We start from the raw sequence: 27,506 nt of genomic DNA on the forward strand, positions 1-27,506 counted from the left end.
CTGACCTGTTATCCTTTTGGAAGACTCCTGACTTATGATGGTTTCAATTCCTGATCCAGCAACTGTGGCTGGCACTCTCCGCCGGAGCTGAGGGATTGCAGTGTGGAGTCTGATAAGACAGGAGCAGAATTAGGCCACTTGGCCCATTGATTCTGCTCCACCATGTATCTGATGTAAATTTACCTCTCAATCCCATTCTTCCCATAAAATGTGGCACCCTCACCAATCAAGAATTTATCAACCTCCGCTTTAACTCTACCCAAAGACAGCTGTCTGATCCCACAGATTATCCACCCTCCAGCTGAAGGACCTAGATGTCCCACCGCTCTACTCCTCACTCTCTACTCGCGACACCCATGACTGTGTGGCAAGGCCCAATTCCAAAGCTTTATACAAATTTGCCGATGACATCATGGTTGTCGGAAAAATCAGATGGCAATGAGGAACAGTTCAGGAGGGAGATTGATTAGTTCATTGTGTGGTGTCACATCAACAACCTCGCACTCAACATTAGGAAAACCAAGGAGATGATTGTGGGCCGGGAGGAAATCAGGAGAACCCACTCCAATCCTCATTGAGGGGTCAGCAGTGGAGAGGGTCAAGAACTTCAAATTCCTGGGTGTCAACATCTCTGATGATTTGACCTGGAGCCTCCATGTCAATGCAATCACGAAGAAAGGCCCGCCACTCTGTGAGGAGTTTGAGGAGATTCGATAGGTCACAGAACACCCTTGAAAACTTCTACAGGTGTACTGTGGAGACCATTCTGGCTGGTTACATCGCTGTCTTTTACAGAGGTGCCGACACTCAGGACTAGAAAATAAACTCCAGAATTAATGGCCTGTGACCTCACAGGCATCTGTCTTCATTCCATCGGGGACATTTATAAGAGGAGGTGTCTTAAGAAATCAGCCTCTATCCTCAAAGACCCCCACCACCCAGGCCAGGCCCTCTTCACTCTGCTAGCATTAGGAAGGAGGTTCAGGAGCCTGAAGTCGAGCTCCCAATGGCATAAGGACGGCTTCTTCCCCTCCGCCATCAGATTCCTGAATAATCAATGAACCACAGACACGGCCTCACCTTGACTTTTATTTTCACATTTTTTTATTTGTAAGGTGATTTATATAAATGTTTGCACTTGACATATTTTGTGATATGTTCATGGCAATAAATTCTGATTCTAATGTCTGCCTTCTGGCGATGATGTAATCTCTTTTGAAGGGGGGGGGGGGAGATCAAAAGAGCACCTCTAAGGCACCCCGGCCATTATTTACCAGTCAATGTCATCACTGCTTTCTTCGGTCAGTGTCACAGGGTGGGACCTTGCTGTGCTCCAATTGGTGGCCTTTTTTTGGGCATCACAATAGCAGCTGGAGTTGTGGGGGATAAAAAACCCTGCGTTCCAAAAAGTTGTGGCGATGCTGGCTATTGTGGGCAGTGTGAGGTAGAAGCCCAGCAGCCCATTGATTTAGTCTCATGCTACTCCTTTAAGTGACACCGGGCTTTTCCTTCTCACAACTCGTGCAACACACAAGCCTGCTGGAGAAACTCAGCAGGTCACACAGTGTCTCGCAGGAGGCAAAAGGATAACCGATGTTCCGGACTTGAGCCCTTCACTAAGGTGTGAGCACAAAGCAGACAGGCGCCTGTTAACTTAAATCATATAGAAAAGAAGTGTTTGACAGCTGATGTGAGCCCAGCACAACTTCATTAGCTTTGCAAGGCGGGTGCTCTGTTCCACGGGAAGACGTGGTGTCGCCTACAGCAGGGTCTTTCTGCAAGAAACCCCTTGCTCAGATGGGTGCCAACCTTTTGATAGGGTTTAGCTTTCCATTCTACAGCCTGTTCACGTGACCTGTAATCTGCAGACTTCAGCAAAACACCTAGCATGAGTTTCGAGACCAGTATGGCCTTGGTTCTCGCGTCTCGCAGCCGCGCTACTAAAATATTTTTAACAGGCTCCGGTATCTTCCCCCTAAAAATATTCTTTTACAGCCTTTTCTCGCCTGCTGAAATTTAAAGAAGCAAATCTATGCTACAATCTATCATGCCTGAATCAAAAAGCAGGGGGAGAGGAAAGGAGGGAAGAAGGGGAGGGGGTGAAGGAGCATAGGCTAAAGGTAAGAGATCATAGGTGGACATGGGTTGGAGGGCAGAAGAGAGAGGGAAAAAGCTGAAAAGTGATCAGGGGAGAGGGTAGTTCACTGAATGGAGAGGGAAGGGGTTGGGGTGCTGGAGGAAAAGAGCCGGAGGTTTAGGGAAAGAGGCAGACCCTTACTCTCTTCATTCCAAGAAACCCATTCCTTCTCCATTCTGAGAGCTACCCCTCCTTTTCATTTGATAGAACGAGTTTTGGGATTTGAACTGATCATCTGAGGTGAGAACGACTTTTACCTGATACGCTTTGCTTCTTCTGTTGGATTTAGAACTATGGAGGATCCTTGCCATGAAGATTTTGCCCAGTAAATGCTTAAATTTAAATTTATAAATTTAGACATGCAGCACGATACGAGGCCCTTTCAGTATGTGTAAACTCAGTAGAGTGGTGGCAGGCAGAGAGGGGAACAAGATATCAATGGCTCCGTCGTGGGGAAAACAATGTTCCCCGGAGTGCGTATTACGGATGACCTATTCTAGACCCAGAACACCTCATTAAGGCACCACAGAGCCTACTCTTCCTAAGGAGGTTGAGGAGGGCAAGGCTACTGGTCCCCATCTTGACAACATTTTACAGAAGAACGTCCTGTTTGGCTGCATCATTGTGTGGAATGGTAGCTGCAAATCATCAGACTGGAAGTCAGTACAGAGGATCATCAAAACTGCAGAGAAGATCCGTTCCTCTAATAACCTGGAGTGATGTTTAAATAGGGCTCAGAATTATTGAGGATCCCTACCATCCACCTCAGTATCTTTGACCCACGACCATCAAGAAGGTGCCATAACAGGACTGGCAGGCTGGGAAATAGCTTCTTGCTGCGGACTGAGATTGATGAATGGTATTCTGCCACTGAGTAAATAATTCCAAAATATTTCTCTTTGGTTTATATTTTTTTGTGTATATGTGATTGTTATGGGCTATGTGTTTCTGTTGTGCACTGTGATTTGGAGAAATGCTGTGTATGTACAATCAGGTGATTATTTTATTTAAAAAATTACTTTTTAATTTAGACATACAGCACGGTAGCAGGTCCTTCCGGCTCACAAGTCCGTGCTGCCCAAATACCCCAATTGACCTACAACCCCCATTCAGTTAGGAGGAAACCAGAGCACCCAGAGGAAACCTTTGCAGCCGTGGGGAGAACATACAGACAGTGCAGGATTTGAACCCCGGGTCGCTGGTGCTGTAATAGTCTTGTACTAACCACCACACGAACCGTGAGGCCATGAATAGTGATGGTAAACTTGAAGTGAGGGAAAGGTTCAGTGGGGAAGGGATGAAGGGCTTGCACCTGGTTTTCTTCATATTCTTAGGGGTGGCGCTGAACCCATTTGAGCTGGTAAACCAGGACGGTGCCAATTTCCATCACTGACTGGCATCGGGGGGAGGGTTTTGCACCTGACAGGGAGATGCCTGACAGCTGGATGGCCAGACAGGATGGACTTCAGCAGCAAGCACCCCTTCTGTGATGACATGGTCCACCTGTTCGCACTATTCTGGATGTCGACTGTGGAGACTTGATGCTGGGTCTTTGTGCCTGGACAAATGTGACCCTGATTCCAATGGGCTTAAACTTGAAAGCACCACATATCCACCCATGTCACATATGTTCCATATTTCAGTAAGGATTCTGATTATAGACCGTAGATTTGATCAGAACCCCATGTGATTTTAATTGTGCGAGGAAATAAAGGGATTCAACATTCATTTGAATTGGTAAAGAAATTAAGGGACTCCTTGAAATGCAATCCCATGAATTCTGCTTCCAATACCTTTACAGTTTTCTGCTCCAGATCCAATGCTCCTGAGATGGGGAGCAATGTTTAGGCTCACAATTTTCAATCTGTGCCCCCTCCCCAGTCCTGGAACCATCCTCCAATGGTTCCCTCAACTTGTCCTACTTCATCCGGTCACAGTCGTGTGCATATGGTGAAACACGGAAGTCTGGAGATAGCGATTGTAGTAAGAACACAGAAATGCTGCAGGAACTCAGCTGGTCTTGCTCTGTCCTGTCGGCTTTTTACTTGTACCTTGAAGAAGGCTTCAGGCCTGAAACATGGGTGATATATCTTTACCTTCTATGGACGCTGCAAGTCCTGCTGAATTCCTCCAGCTTTTACTCTGTGTTCTTACATTCTTGCGAACCTCCATTAAATAATGTCTGAGCGCTGTTTGCTCCAAGGAGAACACACTTGGCATCTCTGGTCTAGTTCAAGAGACAAGATCATGTTGCAACTCTACAAATCTCTAGTGAGACCACACACAGAGAATTGTGTTCAGTTCTGGTCACCTCATTACAGGAAGGATGTGGAAGCTGTGGAGAGGGCGCAGAGAAGATTGACCAGGTTCTTGCCTGGTTTGGAAAATGAGTCTTAAGACGCAAAGTTAGCAGAGCTGGGACTTTTTGGAGTGAAGAAGGATGAGAGGAGAGTCAACAAGATTCTGAGAGGCATAGATAAGGTAGACGGACAGCACCTTTTCACCAGGGTGGGGATAACAAGCACCAGAGGTCTTCTGAAGGGAGGAAAGTTTAGGGGCGACATCAGGAGTAGGTTTTTAGAGTTGTGGGTGCCTGGATGCTGAAACATTAGGGGTGTTTAAGAGACTCTTGGATAGGTACATAGATGAAAGTAAAATAGAGGGCTATGAGATAGGAAGGGTTTATTTTTTGGTAAGAATATATAGGTTGGCACAACTGCTGCAGTGTTCAATAGTGGAGCTGCAATCCTCACCACTGGAGGTGTCTTGATTGCTGGTAATTCTCTGCAACCTCTGCAGGAGCTTTACGATGAAGTGTGGAGGCCAAAACTGGATGCAGTCCCCTAATTAGTGTGTTGTGCAGCTCCAGTGTAACTTGGCAGCTTTTAGAACCAGTGTCGTAAAGCATGGAAACAGCCCCTCCATGCAATATGTCTCTGCTATCCTGATTCTCCATCCAAGCTAATCCCATTTGCCTGTGTTAGTCCTTTATTTTCCCCAAACTATTCCCATCTAAACATTACATTTTGCACCCGCCATGACTTCTTCCTCTGGCAGCTCTTTCTATTTGAGTAAAAACAATGCTAGAGAAACTCATCAAGTCAAACAGTTTTCTGAAGTAAAAATTGCTGGAGGAACTCAGCCGGCCAATTGGATCTGACAGAAGGAGAGGTTGAGAATTGATTTTAGATCGGTGAAAGGAGACCAAGCTCGGGGAAAGGTGACAGGGTAAAGAAGAGGGTGGGGGTGGGGGGGGTGGTGGTTAAATGGAAACCGGAGAAGTTGATCTTAATCTGGTGAAAAATGAGGCATTGTTCCTCCCTGAAATGGTGGTCATTTAATCTTTACCTCCAACAGACGCTGTGAGCCCAGCTGAGTTCCTCTAGCATTTCTGTGCGTTTTTACTACACTCACAAGGTCTGCAGACTTTTGTGTTTCACCCTGGTACACTGTTTGACCTGAGTTTCTCCTTTCAATCATAGTGTCTGCAGATCTGTGTGTTTCACAGTTCCTTCAGTTTATCTACCACCATATTGTGTGTGAGGGAAAAGTGGGGTGGAAAGTTGTATCAAGTCCCTTTGCAATCTTTCGCTTCTCATCTAATTTCTATCTTGGGGAAACAGTCTATGACTGTTCATTTTATTGAATGCCCCTTATAAGGTTTAAAACCTTGTAAGAGTTTATAACCTCTAGAATGTTTATAAAAATGCCTGCGTGTAAAATTCACCATGCCCTGTTGAGAGTGGCTGGTAAATTGTTTAACAATCTGCACACATGTACACCCAGGCCCCCATTCCACCACACTCTTTAAAATGGTACCACTTCTATTGATTCTTCTTGCCCTTGTGTTGAGTTCAGACTTCGTTTGACCTGCAGACGAGGGTTTCAGTACTTAATCTCAATTCACTATCTTGTGATGTTGTGGCTGGTGAGTTTTCAAGCAGAATGTCAAGTGTTTGCAGATTTCGCAAGGCGTGCATTTTTTAAATAAAAAAATCATTTTAAAGGGTAACGTTGCTCTAGTGTGTGCAAACGTAGACACTGAATTGTCAGTGAGTGATTTTTGCCCACAAATACGCAGACTTCACTAATGCTGTGTGTTAACTGCTTCAAGAAGTAGACTAGCACCGTGGATCCCACAGCACGGAGCTGAGAAAAGAAAATATACAACGGCTTATTATGTCTGACAGAAAAGACAAGGGCAGGAAGACACTGTTTAGTCTCCTGCACTTAACTGAGATCATCAGCGAACCTGTGGCTTGAAGCTCAGTAAAAACATGATGCTGGTGAAACTGCAGGTCAAACAGCATTCTTCATATAGCAAAGGTAAAGACACATTACCAATGTTTTGGGCTTGAGCCCTTCATCAAGGTAGGGTTCATGGTTATATATCTTTATCTTTGCTATATCAAGTAAAAACACAATGCTGGAGAAACTTGGCAGGTCAAGCAGTGTCCTTTATATTTCTTTTCTTTGGCTTGGCTTCGCGGACGAAGATTTATGGAGGGGGTAAAAAGTCCACGTCAGCTGCAGGCTCATTTGTGGCTGACAAGTCCGATGCGGGACAGGCAGACACGGTTGCAGCGGTTGCAGGGGAAAATTGGTGGGTTGGGTGTTGGGTTTTTCCTCCTTTGCCTTTTGTCAGTGAGGTGGGCTCTGCGGTCTTCTTCAAAGGAGGTTGCTGCCCGCCAAACTGTGAGGCGCCAAGATGCACGGTTTGAGGCGTTATCAGCCCACTGGCGGTGGTCAATGTGGCAGGCACCAAGAGATTTCTTTAGGCAGTCCTTGTACCTTTTCTTTGGTGCACCTCTGTCACGGTGGCCAGTGGAGAGCTCGCCATATAACACGATCTTGGGAAGGCGATGGTCCTCCATTCTGGAGACGTGACCCATCCAGCGCAGCTGGATCTTCAGCAGCGTGGACTCGATGCTGTCGACCTCTGCCATCTCGAGTACTTCGACGTTAGGGATAGTAAAGGTAAAAATACACAACTGATGTTTCGGGCTAGAGCCCTTCAAGGTCTGGAACAATGTCAGCAGGCATCCGGACAAAAGAGTTGGGGGGGGGGGGGAGGTGTGGTCAGAAAGGCTGGAGGTGATAGATGGAGAAGGGAGGGAGGGGACAGCAGCGATCAAGGAGAGGAGGGAAGGGAGAACTGGGAAAAGAAGGGGGGAGGGGGAAGAGAGCAATCTCCTTGCAGCGGTGTGAATCAACAATGGTTTACCGGGAAGGCTTCACGTAGATGATCCACCTCTTTTTCAGCAAGGAGTCCATGTCCAATACTTGACAATTTTGAGAAGTGTAAATGACAGTCTTGCTCCCGTCCCCCCCATCTGCCCTGTTCAACGGAGACTTGAGCAGAGGTGAAATCCCATCCCCCCCATCTGCCCTGTTCAACGGGGACTTGAGCAGAGGTGAAATTCCGTCCCCCCATCTGCCCTGTTCAACGGGGACTTGAGCAGAGGTGAAATTAATTGTGGTTTACTTAGCCAACATTTCACACATAAAAGGGTTTTTTAAAATCCCTTATGATTTCTGGTTTCATTTTGAGAACAAGACACAAAAATCTGGAATTTATTACCCTTCTCTCGAAGCATGGTGGACTGTTGGGCGACTATTTGGAAACTGACTTCTCTGTAAAAATCGTGTTCTGAAGCTGTAACGTTAGGCATTCGTATTGACAAAGTCATCCGAGAGTCATCAGAATGCCGAACACCAGAACAAACCGATCTTGATCCTTTGGATATTGAACAAGACTGTCAGTCACCAAAACAAAATAAATATACTCTCTTATAGTTTCCCCTTGGAAGTAATATTCTTTATCAAATAAAGTGACACTACTTCTGCAAAACGCAAGAAGCGTTCATTATAGTCATAACTTGTTTTCAACTGAAGGCATCGAACCAACTTTGATAACTGGAAATTCTTGTCCATCAACTTAGCAATGTCAGGAGATGATGTGGGGGTGTTGTTTACAATCATGATGTACATTGACAAATAAACACCAAAGCGTGTGTGTGTGTAATTCCACTTTATTAATGCCAATAGTAAAGAAATATAACATCGACAAGTGTTTCTCAGTTTTAGTACTCGAGGCTCCTTGTGTTGAAAGAACTGAACATAAATTGGAAGAAGCATAAAAGTTCATGGAACAAGATGGTTCGAAGTTTAAGTTGCCAGTTACAGAGGATTTATTTGAGATGTGGGCAAGTGGAAAGTTCTCTCTCTGGTACTAGAATAGTACAAAACAATTATTATTACCTCTACTTATATTGGGTAATCCCCGATTATAAAGCAACTTATCAAAACAAAATGTCTCCTGTTTGACCCCTTGTTTTGTTTTTGTCTACAAAATCAATTTGATAAAAATCAATCCCAACTGCTGTGCTACTTATCCATGCCAGCAATTGGAACCTATTTGAGTTGTGTGTGTTGTATGCGAGTCCAACGATAATCAGAATATTTACCTCTGCATCTCAACTCTATAAAGTTTCGAAGGGTGGGAGGATCTGGAGCCCCTGGGGAAAACCCACACAGACATGGAGAGAAGGTACAAATTCCTTACAGACAGCGCGGGATTTGAACCCAGGCCTCTGACAATGTGATAGCCACTCCTGCTTGAGGTGTAGTGGTGGGATCTCTGATTGGACATCTCAGCGGGCTATACCATTACGGACCATGAGCATATTGTCATACACCAAAGTACAAGGCTCATATGCCCAAAAAAATCTTTCTTACTGCAGCCATCCAGGTACGTTTGGGGGGGTGGGGGGGGAGGAGGAAATGAAAACATCCTGATAGTTTACATTAGTATACATGTGCGTTATAGAGCATTTGCAGAGATGGTCACACTGAACATTGCTATAACACTATGACTGCGTAGTGATGGTGGGGCGAGGGGAGAATGTACAGTGAAATTTTAATTCAGGTTTGACCGGCTGATGGTAGATCGCTACAGTAAGAAGTGGGACTTTAACCTGTCTGATACTTGACCAACTTTACTTCATTGCTGTACCTTATTGTTAATAATATCTGGGTGTGGATCACTTTAAGATTTAGCATGTTATTTTAAAGCTCAAAACTATGGAAGACATTACCGAATTAGTTTTATTTCAACTTTAATAGTGAAATGTTGTCTAAAACAATCTTAACATTTTAATAAAATTCCGCAAATTGCGGATTTGAAGTGGTAATCCCAAGTATGGGGCGATCCGTTTCGCATTCAGCAGTGGCTTGAAAATGTGAGTTTCCAAGGAGCTAGGGGAGACGACGATCAAGTGTTTCGGGTCAACGAATGGATCAAATTTATTTTGCACCGTGAAGCAAGTGGGTTAAAGTATGTGCTGTATCAACTGTTCCTTCCTCACTCTGTACCATGTTTGCAAATATCATGACTTTTTTCTTCCACCCAAAGGCTCCCATACAACCGAGCGACTCATTCATTTATCTTGCCCAGAACTTCCTACTATGCGAGTCCAACGATAATCAGAATATTTACCTCTGCATCTCAACTCTATAAAGTTTCGAAGGGTGGGAGGATCTGGAGCCCCTGGGGAAAACCCACACAGACATGGGGAGAAGGTACAAATTCCTTACGGACAGCGCGGGATTTGAACTCAGGCCTCTGGCAATGTGATAGCCACTCCTGCTTGAGGTGTAGTGGTGGGATCTCTGATTGGACATCTCAGCGGGCTATACCATTTACGGACAATGAGCATATTGTCATACACCAAAGTACAAGGCTCATATGCCCAAAAAAATCTTTCTTACTGCGGGGGGGGGGGGAAGAATGAAAACATACTGATAGTATACATTAAATTACTGTACAGAAAGAGATAATAAAAAATATGAAAATAAATTTTTATAATTACAGTAGTGCAGGGGAAAAAAGTGGTATTTCAACACTGTAGACAGGTCTTTCGTGTTGAAGTAGGTTCTGATGGATGTAGTAAGGGGAGTTTGAAGATCCTGATAGACGTTTGAAGTGGGGAGGGAGTAAAGACCTATTTAGATACTTAACGTAATCCAATCTGCGAATAATTCTGGGTGTAGTGTTACTCCTGCACTAATTTGAAAGCTGTTATTTCCAACCAAATCTCTCGTCTCTCTTTCTCTTTAATTAAATCTGCATTTCATGCCTTTGGCAGGCCCTGAGTTGCCCCTGCCTTTTGTACATCCAGGTGTTGTGCATCCTTTAATGACAGAGAGGATGAAGCAAAGAGGCCACGATTAGTTTGAGGTGCAGTCCCTTTTAATAGTGGCGTTCTGAAGCCCTAGCCCGACTGGGTGAGAGGACAGGAAAACCGCCTCCTACCTTGGGAAATGCTTGTCGGCCAATGACATACTTCCAAGTCCCAGCACAACATGATCCATAAGATAGAGGAGCAGAAGTAGGCCATTTGGCCCATCTTGACTGCTCTGCCAGTCCATCTTGAGCTGATCAGTTCTCCCACTCAGCCTCTCTCCCCTGCCTTCTCCCCATTGACATTTCATGCTCTAGCTATTCAGATACCTATCAATCTCTGCCTTAAATGCCCCCAACAACCTGGCCTCTACAGTCACCTGTGGCAGCAAATTGCAACACTTAATTTTCTATCTGGGCACTTTGCAGGATGGCATTAACATTGACTTCTTGGGTTTGTACTAGCCTATTCTATGTTCTCCCTTCCTTCTCTATCTGTCTGTCCCTTCCAGCTCTCCACCCCCTTCCCTCTCCATTCCCAGAGCCATCCTCCCCCACCCCCCCCCCCCTGTTTTCTGTTGTGCCCTCCCTCCTTTTATTTTTGAAAAGGGGACAGGATCCCAAAGGTCAAAGCAGCTTGTCCAGGCTACCCGACCGAATGAGAACGGGCTGAAGAAGTGTATCACTGATTTTCCGGCTGGATGAGGTGCATCCGAAGGTGCAGCCGCCTGCAACCAACCTCGCTGGGCCCGGGCGAGGAAGAAAGGGGTGGGGTAACACCCCACCAACGGACCTGTTTCTCTGTGCTGAGAAAAGCGGAGCGAGCGCAGCGCAGCGCCCTTCCCGCCCCCCCCCCGCCCCGGAGTCCGTTTGGAGGCGCCCACACGCCCACCGACCTGCCAACCACCCTCCCTTCGGTGCACCGAGTGAGGAGAGCGGCCAATCCCGTAGGGGAGAGACTCGAAGTGCCGACAAAAGGGTGGGTCAAGGGATGACTTTCAGTAGATCGCAGCAGGGTCGCTGCACTGCTACTTACGAAACCCCGAGCCAGAATTAGGTTGTCTGCAAATATTTTAACACCACGTTCCCAAGAACATGTGATGTGCTAGACGGGTAAAGAGCCGAACCCTCATCTGTCCATCGCTCAGCCAAGTAGCAGTTGGTATTTCTCGCCGACCCCCTGGGTCGGTTATTCCAGGCCATTGACACCGTGGTGCAGGTTTATCGTCACGTTTAGGGTGGATTCTGACTTAGAGGCGTTCAGTCATAATCCAGCGGATGGTAGCCTCGCACCATTGGCTCCTCAACCAAGTGCACACACCAAGTGTCCGAACCTACGGTTCCTCTCGTACTGAGCACTATTGCAACAACACATCATCAGTAGGGTAAAACTAACCTGTCTCACGACGGTCTAAACCTAGCTCACGTTCCCTATTAGTGAGTGAACAATCCAACGCTTTGTGAATTCTGCTTCACAATGATAGCTATGGAGCCGGGCGTGGAATGTGAGTGCCAAGTAGGCCACTTTTGGTAAGCAGAACTGGCGCTGCGGGATGAACCGAATGCTGGGTTAAGGCGCCCGGTGCCTTCCCTCCTTGATGCACCTCTGAGCTCCTGCCTGTGGGACTGTGCTCCTCCCCTTGCCCCCCCCCCATCTCCATTTTGTTTGGATGTGGGCTGAAATGGCCTGTTACCTTGCTGCATGTCTAATTTTTAAAAAATTGTCACGATAACCTGCTGTTGGTGTGGATCGAGCACCTGTGCTTCGATTTCCCATTGTACCCTGTGGCCCCATTCGCTCCTTGTTATTTGACATTCTTAATATTTTTGCACGCTGTGTTTGCTCCAGGGTTCAGCATTGTGTGAATTTGGGGATTAAGTTTCAGTCTGAAGGCAGATTGATTATAAATCTTCCAAAAGGTAGATTTGACACAATTGACAAAGGTTAAGTTTTTTTCCCCTCCCTCTCACACTTCGTCATAATCTGGAATACATTGCCTGAGTTGTTTAAAGCAGACTAAACGACATTTTTCAAAAGAGAATTGATAAATACCTCATATTTTTAATTTACAAGTGGGGCATAGGAAAGACGTTGGGCCCCGATCCAGCTCTTGACGATGGCGGTGAGTCACCTACGTTCCCACCGGGGTTCTTCTGGTTAAGGTTCTCCCATGATGCTGCAGGGCAGGGAGGTCCAGAGACCTGAGGGACTGGCTGTTATATAATCAGAATAATGTGACTGCATAAGAATACTCCCTTCTCATGGTAGTAACCGTTGTGCACCACTGTGGGGCTTATGTATATGTGTGTGTTGGTGTGTGTGTGAGAATGGTTTCCTGAGATGGTGGAAGACATCAGTAAATAAAGTCTCCTCTGTTATTTGAATCTTGCATCTCTAAGTTATTTAAGAAGCCTCCCAAGTAACACAGAGACATAACAGTGGAGATGTCTTTCTGGATCAGGATGCTATGCATCTTGGAGGAGAGCCTGCAAGCACTGGTGTTCCCAGGTGACATTGGTTGTGGAGGTCACTGGTGTATTTTTTGTACTAGCGATGGAGGAGGCTGAGTTAAAGAGCAGAAATGGTGGAATAATGCACGTGGAAGGGAGAACACAAAGTTTTCTGGAGAAACTCGGCAGAGTCCACAACACCACTGGGAGATGAAAGGCAGTTGATGTTTTAGCTCTGCACCCTTCATCAAGAGTGTTGAAAATCAGACAGAGTCCCGATTTTAATTAAAAAAAAAAGGTGGGGAGGGAAGGGGGAGAAGCATAGGATGCAGGTTGGATAGTCTAGGAAGCAGAGAGGTCATGGGGTGGATAGGATTGGAAGGTGGTGAGGAGCTGGAGGAAGGAAGAGAGAGGGGTTGGGAAGGGAGAGTAAGCGGGAAAGGCATTAACGGATATTGGAGGTCAACTTTGATGTCATTAGTTGGAGAACGCTGAGACATAATATGAGGTGTTCTACCTCTAATTTTGCAGAGGCCCTCAACCCGGCAGTACGAGGCTGTGGACAGACACATCAGCGTGGGAATGGAGTGTGGAATTGACCATGTGGGAGAGAGGCGGTTTCACCGCTACTTAGGGCCAGCTTGAGCAATGGTCAGAGCAGTGTCTGTGATAAGTCTGACAAATTTGTACTGCGGTAGTGTGTCTGTCAGTGGACTGGAGGAGGATCCATTTCAAATGGAAAAAATTCTGTCGTGCCGTGATAATGATCGTACCTGCTGTATTATTCATCCTGGGGAAACTCCAGGTGACAGCGGCTTTATGTTTCTCACTTGTGTGCTTCAGAAAATGCTTTGAAGTCCACTCAGTGAGGAAATGAAGATGGTCATTCTGGTTTCCCTCCCTCTCCTTCCAGCACCACCACCCCCTGTACTGTCAGGAGTGGTAACCTTGCACATTCCTGGCACCTTGCTATTCTCAGGGGAAATACATCCACGTGGGCTCTGCTTCGGGTTTTCTTTTCAATGTTTCTGGCAGTTGATGGGAAAAGGGACTGTCCACAAGGAAATGGGTGCTCTGTGACCTGCTGAGTTTCTCCAGCACTGAACCCCAGCATCTGCAGATTGTAAGATGGCAAACCATCCTTTCAAGGAAAAGCAACACTTATGTATCCAGTGCTCCCTTTCTGGCCTTCTCTACATCGGAGTGACTGGGAGATCTCTTTGCTGAGCACCTTTGCTCTGTCTACATCAGTGACAGGGATCTCCCAGTTTCAGTTCTGTGCCCCCACTCCCATACTCACGGGTCTGTCCATTGGCTTCATGGATTATCACATCAAGGCCACCCGTAAATTTAGAGGAGCAACACCTGATTTTTCATAAGGGCACTCTCGGCCAAATGGCTTCTGCCAACCTGCTCTCCCTTCTCCCTCTGTATTCTTTCCCTCAGCTCTTCTCCTCCTTCCTTTCCATTCACAGAGCCATCTCTCCTCCCCCTGTTTGCTGCTATGGCCTCCCTCTCTTACCTCCTGCCTTTGGGTCCATGCTCCTCCCACTGCCCCTCTGCTCCCCAACAACCAACACCCCCCCCCCCCCCCCCCATTTTGTTCGGGCTCCTGCTGATGTTTCTTCGTACCTTGATGAAGGGCTCAAGCCCGAAACATTGATGGTGATGAATCTATGTTACACTGTTTGACCTGCTGAGTTCTCTAGCATTGTGCTTTTACTTTTTAGCTGCAGATTGTCTTGTTTGACATGATTTTTTTTTAAAAGAAAAGGCTGGAAATTCTCATGAGGTTGAGCAGCATCTGGAGAACGAGATAGAATCAACATTTCAGGTTGTTCAACAAGGAAGTCTGCAGACTCTGGGGTCAAGTACTTTGCCTTGGAGAAAGTCAGCAGGTCACACAGTGTCCGTAGGAAGTAAAGGGTGACCAACATCTCTGGGCTGGGTCCTTCGTTAGGACCTGAAATATTAACTCCACTTCTTTTTTCAACCTGAAATGTTGGATCTGTTTCTCTCTCCATGGTTGCTGCCTGACCTACAGTGTTTCCTGTTTTTAGACTTCCAACCTCTACAGGTGCCATTGTTTTTGAATTTTTTCTGCATTTGCATGGCAACGCCATCTTAAATTGGGTTTGGGCTGCTTGCTTGTATTTGGAAGGAGCTTTTATGTTGACACGGTGAACCCTGGGTTCATGCATCAGGAGAGCTCAGAGGCTGTGGCCAAGTGGTCAAAGGAGAGGTCCATGTCACAAACTGCCCACCGGCCTATCCACTACCATCTGGTCCATCTGCAGAAGCTCCTGCCCTTCCAACACTGGGCTCTGATGAGACCAGAGATTGGTGTGTAAGCGAGTCGATCCTGAGGTCCTGCTGGAAGTAGGCAGTGTTGGAACGTTCAGCTCCATCTCAACTGGACCTCCCCAACTCTGACTACACCTCCCACTGTCTCAGGGAAGCTGTCAGCATATTAAAGAACCCATCCCACACTGGTCACACTCGCTTCTCCCCTTCTGTTGGCCAGAAGTTCCATGTGTTTGAAAAGGCAATTCAGATTAAATGGGTCTCACAGGATGATGCCCTTGCATTGGTTTTACTGTACTGTACTCTAAACCCTGCACTATTTGATTTACTCTAGCCTTTCTGTTTGTTGAGAGAGCTATCCTCTCCCCTTATCACTTCACAGCTTTTTTCCCCTCTTCTACCCTCCCACTAATGCTCACCTCTGACTCTTGCCTGTTAGCCTGTATGGAAAAGCTACCCTTTTCCCTTATCACTTCCCAGCTTTTTTCCCTCTTCTACCCTCCCACTGATGTTCACCTCTGACTCTTGCCTGTTAGCCTGTACTCCTCCCCCTGCCCCTTCTCTTATCCACCCCCCCCCCCCCCCCCACATTCTGGCAACTGCCTGCTTTTTGCTCATAAGGTGCTCAGGCCCGAGACGTCATTGACCTTTAACTTCCTAAGGAGACTGCGTGACCTGCTAATTTCTTCCAACATGTTTGGGTTTGCATTTCTACTTGTTTGCCTGCTATGTGAGTTGGCTTGTCTGAATAGCATGCAAAATAAAGCTTTTAACTGAATCTTGGGTACATGACAGTAAACTATTAGATTCTCTGAGAGAGAGCTCTGATTCTACCACCCCTTCCAGCAACTGGATGCCTTATTGAGGGGACATTGCTGAATTCCCCACAAGTGGCCATACCTGCTACCTTGGAATGTAAAAAAAAACCCACCATGGAACCTTCTTGTGGAACAGTGAGAGAGCCTTTCCTTGCACCTTGGCTGCAGGACGTCCCACAGCCTTAGCAACTGGAGCGGATGACCTCTATTCCATCTGGTTGGCTCCCCTCACACCATCTGCACGCTTTCTACATGAGGACTTTGGCTGCTCCTCTGAAAGCGTGGCTGTAAAGAGCTTTGGGATATCCTGAATATAAATAGTTGTCTTTTGTTAGAGCAGCTATAAACAAATCATTGGAGATGGCCTTGACTCGGATTAAGTGAGCTGCGGATCTGACCAGCTTCGGACAATTAATCAATGCTTTGGGATATTGAAGGATTACAGGGTCAGTGAGCTGTCTGACAGGACCAACAAATGTAAATAAACACGATGCTGGAGAAACTCAGCAGGTCAAACCGTGCACTTTATGTAGCAAAGATGGACAACAATTCAGGCTCGAGCCCAAAATCTTGACATAGGGCTCAAGCCTGAAACTTTAGCCCCTTTTCCACTGGCACCTTGTCCCAGGAATTAACAGGGAATTGACCACTTAAGGGTCCAGTGGAAAAGGAAAACAATCTGGACACCAGCGTCAAATCATGCCGGGGATTTGCGGCCTCTACCCCTACTCATATCTCCGGTGTGCTGACTAAGCCAGTGGTAAAAGGACAACTTCCATCCATTCCATTCGGAGGTAGACTCTCCGATCCCCGGGGATGAGTGGTAAAGCAGTCAGTGTCCCAGTGACGGGTGGCCCAGTGGAAACAGCACAAACAGCTTCCTATCCCGGGACACTGCACGGCCAATTAACTGGGATGCCGGTGGAAAATGGGCTTCTGATACATAAAGGATACTGTTCGACCTGCTGAGTTTCTTCAGATTGTGTTTTTACTTCAACTACGGTGTCATCAATTTTTAATTATTTTTAAAAATTTAGACATGAAGCATTGTAACAGGCCCTTGTGGCCCATGGGCCTATGCTGTCCAGTAATACCCAATTAATCTCCCAACCCACTACCTTTTGAAGGGTAGGAGGAGACCAGCATCTGGAGGACATGGGGATAATGTGCAAACTCCTCAGAGACAGTGCCAGATTTGAACACTGGTAGTTGATGTTGTAACAGCGTTGTGCTAACAGCAATGCTTCTGTACAATATTTCTCCATCACTAAACAGCCGACCAACACTCCTTCAGATGCCTTCACACCTCCAGGAGCCCAGATTTGATCCTCGCCACTCCCGCTGTCTATGTGGAGTTTCCATGTCATCTTGTGACCTGCATGGGTTTCTCCCAGCTGCTGCAGCTTCCTCCCACATCCCAAAGCTGGGCAGGGATGTTAACTAGCCACAAGATTGGCATTTTGGGGCAGATAAGAGGCAGTCAGGAGCTAAGGGGTATGGGCACACAATGTGTAGGGAGAGGGGGAGAGCACTGGATTGCACTGCTGGGTTCTGACGTGGAGCCAATAGCCATCTGACTACAAATACAGCCAGACAACAGTGTTTCTCTGGCCCATTGTGCACACATATACGCAATACAGCCTCCTGCGTTGTAGGGAAGTGACTAATCCTTTTGATGTGATCCCTGGAACGGGCTGCCAGGGGTAGTCTTGGAAGCAGATCGACACCTGCATATGCAGGGGGCAGAGTGCCTCAATTCAGTTTTAATTTAATTTTGGATTCAGGTTCGATGCAGACATCAATGACCATTTCTTTGTTGTACCGCCGCATGTTCTAAACGTCGTCCTGGTTTTCCTCACAGACAGCAACTCCGGCCACGTCTGCAGTGTTCCCATGCTGATGGCCTTGAATATTTCAAGTTCAAGTTTATTATCATCTGACTGTACATACAGAGCCAGATGAAGCAATTGCTCCTCCCTGACTGCAGTACACACACAATACACAGCAGATAGTAATCCCATACATACATAAATATATAATTTAAAATAAATGTACAGCCGTACCGCGACTTGTGGCCGATCGAGTAACGTCCGATCGCAGATGCGTCTGAGGTCACCATAAGGGCTTAATAAAAATTTACACAGTGACCGATGTTGCTGGGCGTTAAGTCACACATCATGCGTTCGACACGTGGGCTAAAAAGCCAAAACAAGGTGAATGACGTGCCAGTTCACAGTATCCCCCTAACTTATAGTACAGTTCATGCATGTTTTTGAAATCTCTAATATATTTATTTTACTTGTTATTACATTAATATGTACTCTACTACGACAGAAGCACACTGTATTGTGTAACATTTTTCTAGAATTGTTAGCATACGAGATACCAAATCGTGTTCCGTGTGGTCTCTTGTTTGCTAAACTTTATCTGAATATATACAGTGCCTCATGGCCCCTAAATGCTCCCAAAGCAAGCCTCTGCCAGAATCCAAGAAGAAAAGGTGTGTCATCAATCTGGAAGGGAAGCTAAAGGTGATAAAGCAAGATGAAAGTGAAAAAACTAAATGTTTTCCACTTGATCTCAGCCAAAAGGCTGAGAAGCGATAAATGTAAGTGTTCTAGTGCGTGACTTGGGATTTCCTGTCTATATATATGTTTATAGGTACTGTACAGTATTTACATTTCATTAACTGTGGTATTTAGACATGTAGAGGCTTAGGTAAATATATACGTATGTCATGGTATCTCTTGCTGTACAGTACTGGATATTTCTCCTATAATGATCGACTTGCGTCCCCACTTCCAGAAGGTAACCCGGTCACAAGTTGATGCATGACTGTATATAAATACTTTGGGCTGATTTACTCGGTTGCATGGTGCTGTGCTCAACCTCACAGCCTGCGGGAGGAAGCTATTTTCCAGCCTGGCAGTTTAATACACAAAAGTTCTGGAGAAACCCTTGCATCAATAGGAAGCAAAGATGTATAACTGACGTTTCAGCCCTGAGATCTTCGTCAAGGTGTGAGCAAAACCCAGGCAGGTGCCTGAACAAAAAGGTAGGGGGAGGAGCTTTTTGTTGATACCCCGCCCCCCACCATATTATTCTGGCCCCTGTCTGCTTTTTTGCTCATCCCTTGTTGAAGGGCTCAGGCCAGAAATGTTGGTGATGTATCACTGCCTCCTGTGGAAGCTGCGTGACCTGCTGAGTTTGTTTTGTGTATTTACTACAATCACAGAGTCTGCAAACTTTCCTGTTTCAACTCCAAGCCTGGCTGGCTCGGTTCGGTAAACTTTAATCACCCATTCGAGATTGGGATGAGGCAAAAGCCTCTGGAGGTTGTGAGTCTTTGGAGCTCTGTTTTACTAAAGGACAATTGAAGCAGTCTTCTAATGTCAGAGAAAAAGAGGCTTGATAAGCGAGGGGAGGGTGGGGAGTATTCTGGTGATAGGCAGGCCTGTCAGATCTGCCTTTGCTGTTCTGTCCGGTGGAGTAGGCCTGACGCCTTTCTCCATTTGTGTTGACTTGGAACCCAGACTAATAACATTTAACAGGCAGACATTTGGCCGACTGGATGTAAGCTTTGAGATGATGGGGCAGAGCAAAGGTCTGACACCCCAAGTGGGTGACTTGCTCTGCACTGTAGTTTCTGCTTTTTTTAATTTCAAAAATAACTTTTATTCACAATGAAAATATATACAGAGGAAAACTGCCAAGTCTTTTCCCATTGATCGTGTCATATTCATATGCACATTTCATTACTACATTGTTGTTAAGCCTTTATTTTACCACAGAGCACTATTGCCATTAATGTGGCCCCCTAGGGTTACTCTCCCCCTCTTTTGTTTGAGGGGCTTCCCCTCAGTCTCAGCCCCTTAGTGCCTGGTAATGGGAGGACTCTAGACTGTGGTACATCCACACAGATCTAATGGAGAAATTGCAAAAATCGTTTATACAGGTTTGGCATAAAAATAAATCAAAAAAGGTGACTCAACCATGGATAACAAGGGAAATTAGAGACAGCATTAGGTCCAAAGAGAGAGCATATCAATTGGCCAAAAAAAGTACCACAACCGAAGACTGGGAGCAGTTCAAGATGCACCAAAAGAGGACAAAGGGATTAATCAAGAGAGGAAAAATAAATTACGAAAGTAAGCTTGCGGCAAATATAAAAACCAACTGCAAAAGCTTTTATAAATATGTCAAGAGGAAAAGATTGGTGAAATCCAAAGTAGGTCCTTTGCATTTGGAATCGGGGGAATATATAATGGGGAATAAGGAAATGGCCGACCAATTAAATTCTTACTTTAGTTCTGTTTTCACAAGAGAGGATACAAATAACCTCCCAAGGATGTTGGGAAACATAGAGACTAATGCAAGGGAGGAACTGAAAGAAATCAGTATCTCTAAGGACATGGTCTTGGGGAAATTGATGGGATTGAAGGCAGATAAATCCCAAGGGCCTGATAATCTACATCCTAGGGTACTCAAGGAAGTGGCCATTCAGATAGCAGATGCTTTAAGAATTATTTTCCAGAACTCGATAGACTCAGGATCAGTACCCATGGATTGGAGGGTAGCTAATGTTACCCCACTATTTAAAAAGGGGGGTAGAGAAAAAGCGGGGAATTATAGGCTGGTGAGCCTTACATCAGTAGTGGGCAAAATGATGGAATCCATTATTAAGGATGTAATAGCGGAGCATATGACAAGCAGAGAAGGGATCGGACGGAGTCGACATGGATTTACAAAAGGTAAATCGTACTTGACAAATCTATTGGAATTCTTTGAGAGGGTGACAGGTAAAATAGATGGGGGAGAGCCAATGGATGTGGTGTACCTGGACTTCCAAAAGGCCTTCGATAAGGTCCCGCATAAACAACTGGCTTCCAAAATCAAGGCTCATGGGATTGGGGGAAAAGTATTGATGTGGATTGAGAACTGGCTGGCAGGTAGAAGACAGAGAGTTGGGATAAATGGCTCGTTTTCTGAGTGGCAGGCGGTGACCAGTGGGGTGCCACAGGGATCTGTACTGGGACCCCAGATGTTCACAATTTACATTAATAATCTGGATGAGGGGATTGGATGTAATACCTCCAAATTTGCAGATGACACTAAGCTAGGAGGGGTTGTGTGCACGGTAAAGGGTTCAGGAAGCTCCAGTGTGATTTGGATAAATTGAGGGACTGGGCAGATACATGGCAAATGCACTACAATGTGGATAAATGTGAGGTTATCCACTTTGATAATACAAACCGGAGGGCAGATTACTATTTGAATGGCAATAGATTAAGAGATGGGGAAGTGCAGAGAGACCTAGGGGTACTTGTACACCAGTCTCTGAAGGCGAGCATGTAGGTACAGCAGGCGGTTAAAAAGGCAAATGGTATGTTGGCCTTCATATCAAGAGGGTTTGAGTATAGGAACAAGGATACCTTACTGCAGCTGTACAGGGCCTTGGTGAGACCCCACCTGGAGTATTGTGTGCAGTTTTGGTTGCCTTATCTAAGGAAGGATGTTCTTGCAGTGGAGGGAGTGCAGAGGCGATTCACCAGGCTGATACCTGGAATGGCAGGAATGACTTAGGAGGAAAGATTGCGCAAATTGGGATTGTACTCGCTGGAGTTTAGAAGATTGAGAGGGGATCTCATAGAGACATAAAATTCTGGCAGGACTGGACAGAATGGATGCAGATGGGATGTTTCCAATGGTGGGAAAATCCAGAACCCGGGGCCATGGTTTGAGGATAATAGGCAAACCATTTAGGACCGAGATGAGGAGGAATTTCTATACCCAGAGGGTGGTGAATCTGTGGAATTCATTGCCACACAGGGCAGTAGAGGCAGGTTCATTAAATCTATTTAAGAGGGAATTAGATCTATTTCTTCAGTATAAGGGTATTAAAGGTTACGGAGAGAAGGCGGGGACGGGGTACTGAACTTTAAGATCAGCCATGATCTCGTTGAATGGCGGAGCAGGCTCGAAGGGTCAATTGACCTATTCCTGCTCCTATCTTCTATGTTTCTATGCCCTCGTGTTGGCTGAGCCAAGTCTCAGGGCATCTCTCAGCACGTACTCCTGGAGAGTGCCAGTCGGCAGTGTTTGCCTCACCGACATCTCTCTGTGCTGGAAAACCCAACAAGTTTTGGGTTAGACCAAAGTGCGGGTTGCTGGTCTTCCAGCAGTTCCGGATGTCTGACCCTGTGTGCCATCCCCGGGAACAGCCTGTAGATCAAAGAGTCTTCTGTCGTGTTGCTGCTGGGAATGAACAATGAACCTTCCCCACTTACTCTTAGTGAAGCTGCATTCTGCAAAGAGTTGGGCGACTGTCTCCTCGACTGCAGTCCTTCACAATGTTTATTACCTTACACCTGCATCGGGTGTTGTAGATGTTCCTCAAGGTAAGAAAAGAGCCCAAATTAAATTTTCCGCTGACTTCACTATCCTCTGCAGGGTCTTGCAGTCCGAGGTGGTACAGATTCCAAACAAGGTGGTGATGCAGATGCACAGGATACTCTTGATACATCTTCTGTAGAATGTAGTGAGGACGGAGGGTGGGAGATGAACTTCCCTCAGCCTTTGCAGGAAGTAGAGGCACTGCTAGGCTTTCTTGGCGATGGAGCTGGTGTTAAGGGACAAAGTGAGATTCTACACTGTGCACTCCAAGAAACTTAAAAATTTTTTTTTCACACTGTGAACCATATCAATCAAAATACATACAAACATTTCCCTCTTAAATATACACAGTGGCATTTTCTCCCCTTCCCTCCCCCTACCTTCCCTCCCCCCTCCAAACCCATTTAACGTTCAACATATACAATACAATAAACCCATTAAACAATGTCATTACACAATGAAAATAAACAAGAAAATTGTGTCATCTACTTTTGCACACTGGATCAAGTCATTTTGTCTTATAATTTTATCATTTTAGGTCCGAGGCAAACCCTCTCTGTTGTGTTCCATGTACGGTTCCCAAATTTGTTTAAATAATGTGACTTTATTTTTTAAATTATATGTTGTTTTTTCCAATAGAATACATTTATTCACTCCAAGAAACTTGATACTCTTGATGGCCTCAACAGTGGAGCTGTCAATGGTCAGCAGAGTGTGGTCCCCCCGGGCCCTCCTGAAGTTGACAACCATCTCATTTGTTTTATTAATGTCCAGATACAGTTTGTTGGCTCTGCACCAGTCCATTAGTGACTTCACCTCATCTCTGTACACTGACTCGTCATTCTTACTGATCAGGCCCTCCATGATCATGTCATCAGCGAATTTGATGATGCGGGTCAAGCTGTGTTTAGCTACACAGTTGTGGGTGAACAGAGTGAACAGCACACAGGTCTTGGAAGTGTTGTTACTGATCTGGACTGCATGGTCTCCCCGACAGCAAGTCAAGAATCTAATTGTAGAGGGAGGTGTTTAGACCCAGCAGGCTCAACTTCCCCATCAAGTATTCCTTATTATAATTGTATTGAAAGCCGAGCTGAAGTCAATAAACAGCATTTGAACATATGAGTCTATTTTCCAGGTGGATGAGGACTAGATGGATGGCAGTGGTGGTGGTGGCATTGTCCATAGAGTGGTTGGATCTGTATGTAAACTGCAGCAGGAGCTTGATGTGCTCCATGACGAGCCTCTCGAAGCACTTCATAACAATGGATGAGAGTATGACAGGACATTAGTCATTGAGGCGGGACACAGGCAACTTCTTCAGCATGGAGACAATGGTGGGGGCTTTGACCATAGTGCTTCTTCAGGATAGTCGGAGAGAACATCTGCTAGCTGAGTTTCACATCCTGAGCACTCTGCCAGGAATATTACCAGCAGCTTTCCGTGGGTTTACCTTGCCTAACTCTCTTCACATGGCACTGCAAGACACAGCACCTGATCATTTGGAGGAAATGACTGCCATGTCGTTTTCGCCTCAAAAACGTGCATAGAAGTTGTTCAGTGCATCTGGGAGGGAGGGATCACCAGCACAGGCAGATGGTGTAGTCTCGTGGTTGATGATATCTTGGATGCCCTTCTACATCCGTCTCATGTCCTTGCTGCCCTGGAAGTGACTGAATGCGCTGGGCACGTGCACACTTTGCTTCCCTGGTGGCCTTAGTAATGTTGGTCTTGGGCACAGAGATGTCGTCAGAACACTTACTAATTTAGCTGGTCACTGATGCTGTATACTCCTCCGGATTAATGCAGTCGTCATTAACCTAGAGGAGTATGTATCTGTGAATCCTGGGGACTGATGTACTGGACTCGATTTTTGAATCAAGTCCATGGGGCAGTGCTGTCCCTGTGCATTGACATGCTGTTCCGGTGTAACTGATGAGCTCCCACAGCTCTTAAACAGTTGGCGTGACTGTAAAAAAAAACTCCAAGCTGAGCTCACTGCTCCAAGGCCGACAATTCCTTGGATTTTTCTGGAAGTTCGGGAGGAAAGAAGGTGTTTCCTGTGACAGATGTGAAGCTGATTAAATGCTGACTGCAGATCCGGGGTGGGGACTCATGTAGATGTTCTTTGAATTTGGAGATGTTTTTCTTTACAAAACATTTTTAGTTTCACCATTTAATGACGCACCAGTTTGACAAAACTCCCACTCTCGTACCCTTACCTGGCCCCATCTGCCCATTTAATCCCTTTTGTCTGGTTCCATCTCCCATCAACTGGCCCCTGCCTTTAATTCCCCTCTCCTTCCACCAGCCAATCCTCCCCACTTCACCTGACTCCTCCTGCCAATAATCCCACCCCCCTCACCTGGCACCACCTGCCAATCATCTGCTATCTCGTAGCTCCACCTGCCAATCATTCCCCCCCCCCCCCCTCACCTGGCTCCACCTGCCAATCATTCCCCCCCTCATCTGGCTCTGCCTGCCAGTCATTTCTCCTCAACCCCCCCCCCCCCACAGGAGGAAACCAGAACACCCTGAGGAAACCCTATACAGACACGAGGAGAAAGTACAAACTCCTCACAAACAGCACAGGATTTGAACCCCAGTCCTGGTCACTGGCACTATATCAATGTTGTGTTAACCACTACACTCGCCTGTTGAAAGTATTTAATTGAACATTTAGTTTTTTTTTCTATAATTCTACCAATTACATTAAAAATATGATTTCACTGAGTGGCCCCCCTGAAACATGCCCCATTTGAGAACAGCTACATTAGATTTAAAAAAAGATAACACAGGAAATGCTTCACCCAGTTTGAACAGCATACATATGACAGTTTACAGCACGGAAACAGGCCATATCGGCCCTTCGAGTCTGTGCCAGTTCACATGAACAACTCCACTAGTTTTCCCCTCCCACACTCCGCCCATATCCCTCTAACCCCCTCATATCCATGTACACATCCAACCTTCTCTTAAATGACAGAAAGGACCCTGCCACAACTATCTCTTCTGGAAGATCATTCCATTCTGCCACCACTCTCTGAGTGAAGATTTCTCCTAAAGTTTTACCCCCTTACCTTGAACTCATGCCCTCTTGTTCCAACCTCCCCTGCCCTCAGGGGAAAGAGTCTACTCACGTCTAGTCTATCTATTCCCTTCATAATTTTGAATACCTCTATCATAACCCACTTCAACCGTCTACGTTCCAGTGAATAAAGTCGCAGTCTCCTTAATCTTTCTCTGTACTCTAGATATTGTAAGCCAGGGAACATTTTTGTAAATCTTCTCTGCACCTGCTCCATCTTATCTATTTCCTTCCTATAATTGGAGATAGGAACTGAAAACAATTCTCCAAACCTGGCCTCACCAATGCCTTAAACAATTGCAGCATCATTTTCCGGCTATATCTAGTCTATGCTCTGATTTATGCACCCACAAATGATTTGATCACAAGATTAGGGAGCAGAAGTAGGTCCATCGAGTGATGATGGCGCCTTGGTCAATGGGTAAACATCGGAACCTTGCTCCACTTTGGAATATTGGTGGGTGCCTGGAAAGCATCGCGGAGGGTAATGGTGGTGGACGCTGATATATTAGGGACGTTCTAAAGACCCTTAGACAGAGACATGAATGCAAGATGAAAAATTAGATTGTTGTGGAGTAGGAAGGAGCTGAGATGTGATGGGGAGAGAGACGAGGGAGCCAATGAAGATGGCTCTGATAGGAGAAGGGGGTGGGGAGCTGGAGGAATGGAGATGAGAGAAAAGGGATGGAAATTCGAGAAGTCATTTGAAGACTGTGTGCCTGAGGGTGAGGTCAGTGCAAGGGTTGCCCGAATAATGCAAACTTCAGTTGTGTGGAGAAGGGGAAGAAACTCCCTTCTCCCTGAGACCCCAGACTTCATACCAATGCGCTTCAAGGTTTAATTAGTGTGGCAGAGCCGGGAAATGGTGCAGATTCGAAACTGCCACCCCAGTGGTCGGCAACCATTCGCAGTGGCTGCGGAAGAGAAAAGAATAGACCCAGTTAAGTTGCCAAAGAATGATACTAATAAATAAAATTTTCAAAAAAATTCCCAAAGAATGCATTCGGCCCTCAAGTTCGGGTAGCTGATGTCCTGATATACCCATCACTGAAATAGTGAAGGGAACATAACAGCACAGAAGTCCTATCGGGTCTGTTCCAATCTTTCAGAGATCTATCTGGATAATCCCATTCCCTTCGCTTTCCCACAGTCTTGTCCAAGAATTTCTTCTGGCCTGAAATCGGTTTGAGTGCAAGAGTCAAGGTCTTGGAATCGATTGGATCTGGTGTTGAATGCAGCACAGCAACTCCTGGGTGTTGGGGAGAGGGGAGCGGAGATGATCATCATCTACTTGCTGCGTGTTTTCCAAAGCCTTAGATTCAAGGTTCAAGGATTTGTTGCCCTGTACACAAAATGTGTCCCCTTTTGGGAGCTTGTAAAGGCACACAAAGAGATTGCACGAGCCCAGCGCCCTGACCAAGAAGAGAAAGGGAGTCCCTCCAGAGACATTGAGTGTCTGTGGATCCCACCACCAGCTCTGTATAGCCACGCAGCCTCCTGTTTGCTCCAGTGGCGAATCTGAATTCTAGGCGTCCGCCTCTCCATCCCTGGCTCCTGATTCCAAGCCCCCCCCCCCCATGATACAATTATGAAGCCATCAGTGCCCCAGGCCCTTCGGGAGCCGTGCTCGCCATCAGCACCCTCATGGATCCTGGTCCCGACAGCTGGTTCCCACGAAATCTGTCTCCTGCAGCCTTGTGCGAGGCCTTCTCGAATCTGAAAGTTTTAATTAATCTTTCGTTGGCTGAAACCGTTCTCCATGGTTGGAAACTTGAGATCTGGATCGTGGAGGTGTGGTTTAGGGATGGCATGGTTGGTGTACTGGTTAGTGCAATGTCTTTACAGTGCCAGCTGGGGGTGTAGGTTAATTGGGTGTAATTGGGCAGCATGGACTCCTGGGCCCAAACAGCCTGTTACCATTCAGTATGTCTAAAAATAATTGTAGCATGGGTGCAGCCATCTCACAAATGGCGCCACATTGGTTTTGTTGAAATTAGCATGTTTAGTTCTCTGACCAGGGACTAACCTCTAAACGGGGGCCACCGCACATTTAGCCCAGTGGTGAGCATGACCCTATTATAGGGCCAGTGATCTGGGATCGAATCTGCTAGTGTCTGTAAGGAATTTGTACGT

At 46.1% G+C, this 27,506-nt stretch overlaps 1 protein-coding gene and 1 long non-coding RNA gene across 2 annotated transcripts in view; both read left to right on the forward strand.

The window, feature by feature from the left end:
* LOC138746208 (ras association domain-containing protein 3-like) overlaps nucleotides 1-27,506 on the forward strand; it is a 111,450-nt gene that overhangs the window by 56,092 nt on the left and 27,852 nt on the right. The gene's annotated exons all lie outside the window — the stretch shown is intronic.
* On the forward strand, nucleotides 1,376-3,029 carry LOC138746210 (uncharacterized). The gene is made up of 2 exons (XR_011346798.1): nucleotides 1,376-1,621; nucleotides 2,427-3,029. It is a non-coding gene; the product is annotated as an uncharacterized lncRNA (long non-coding RNA).

This window comes from Narcine bancroftii, chromosome 11 (genome assembly GCF_036971445.1).
Source record: "Narcine bancroftii isolate sNarBan1 chromosome 11, sNarBan1.hap1, whole genome shotgun sequence".
NCBI lineage: Eukaryota > Metazoa > Chordata > Chondrichthyes > Torpediniformes > Narcinidae > Narcine > Narcine bancroftii.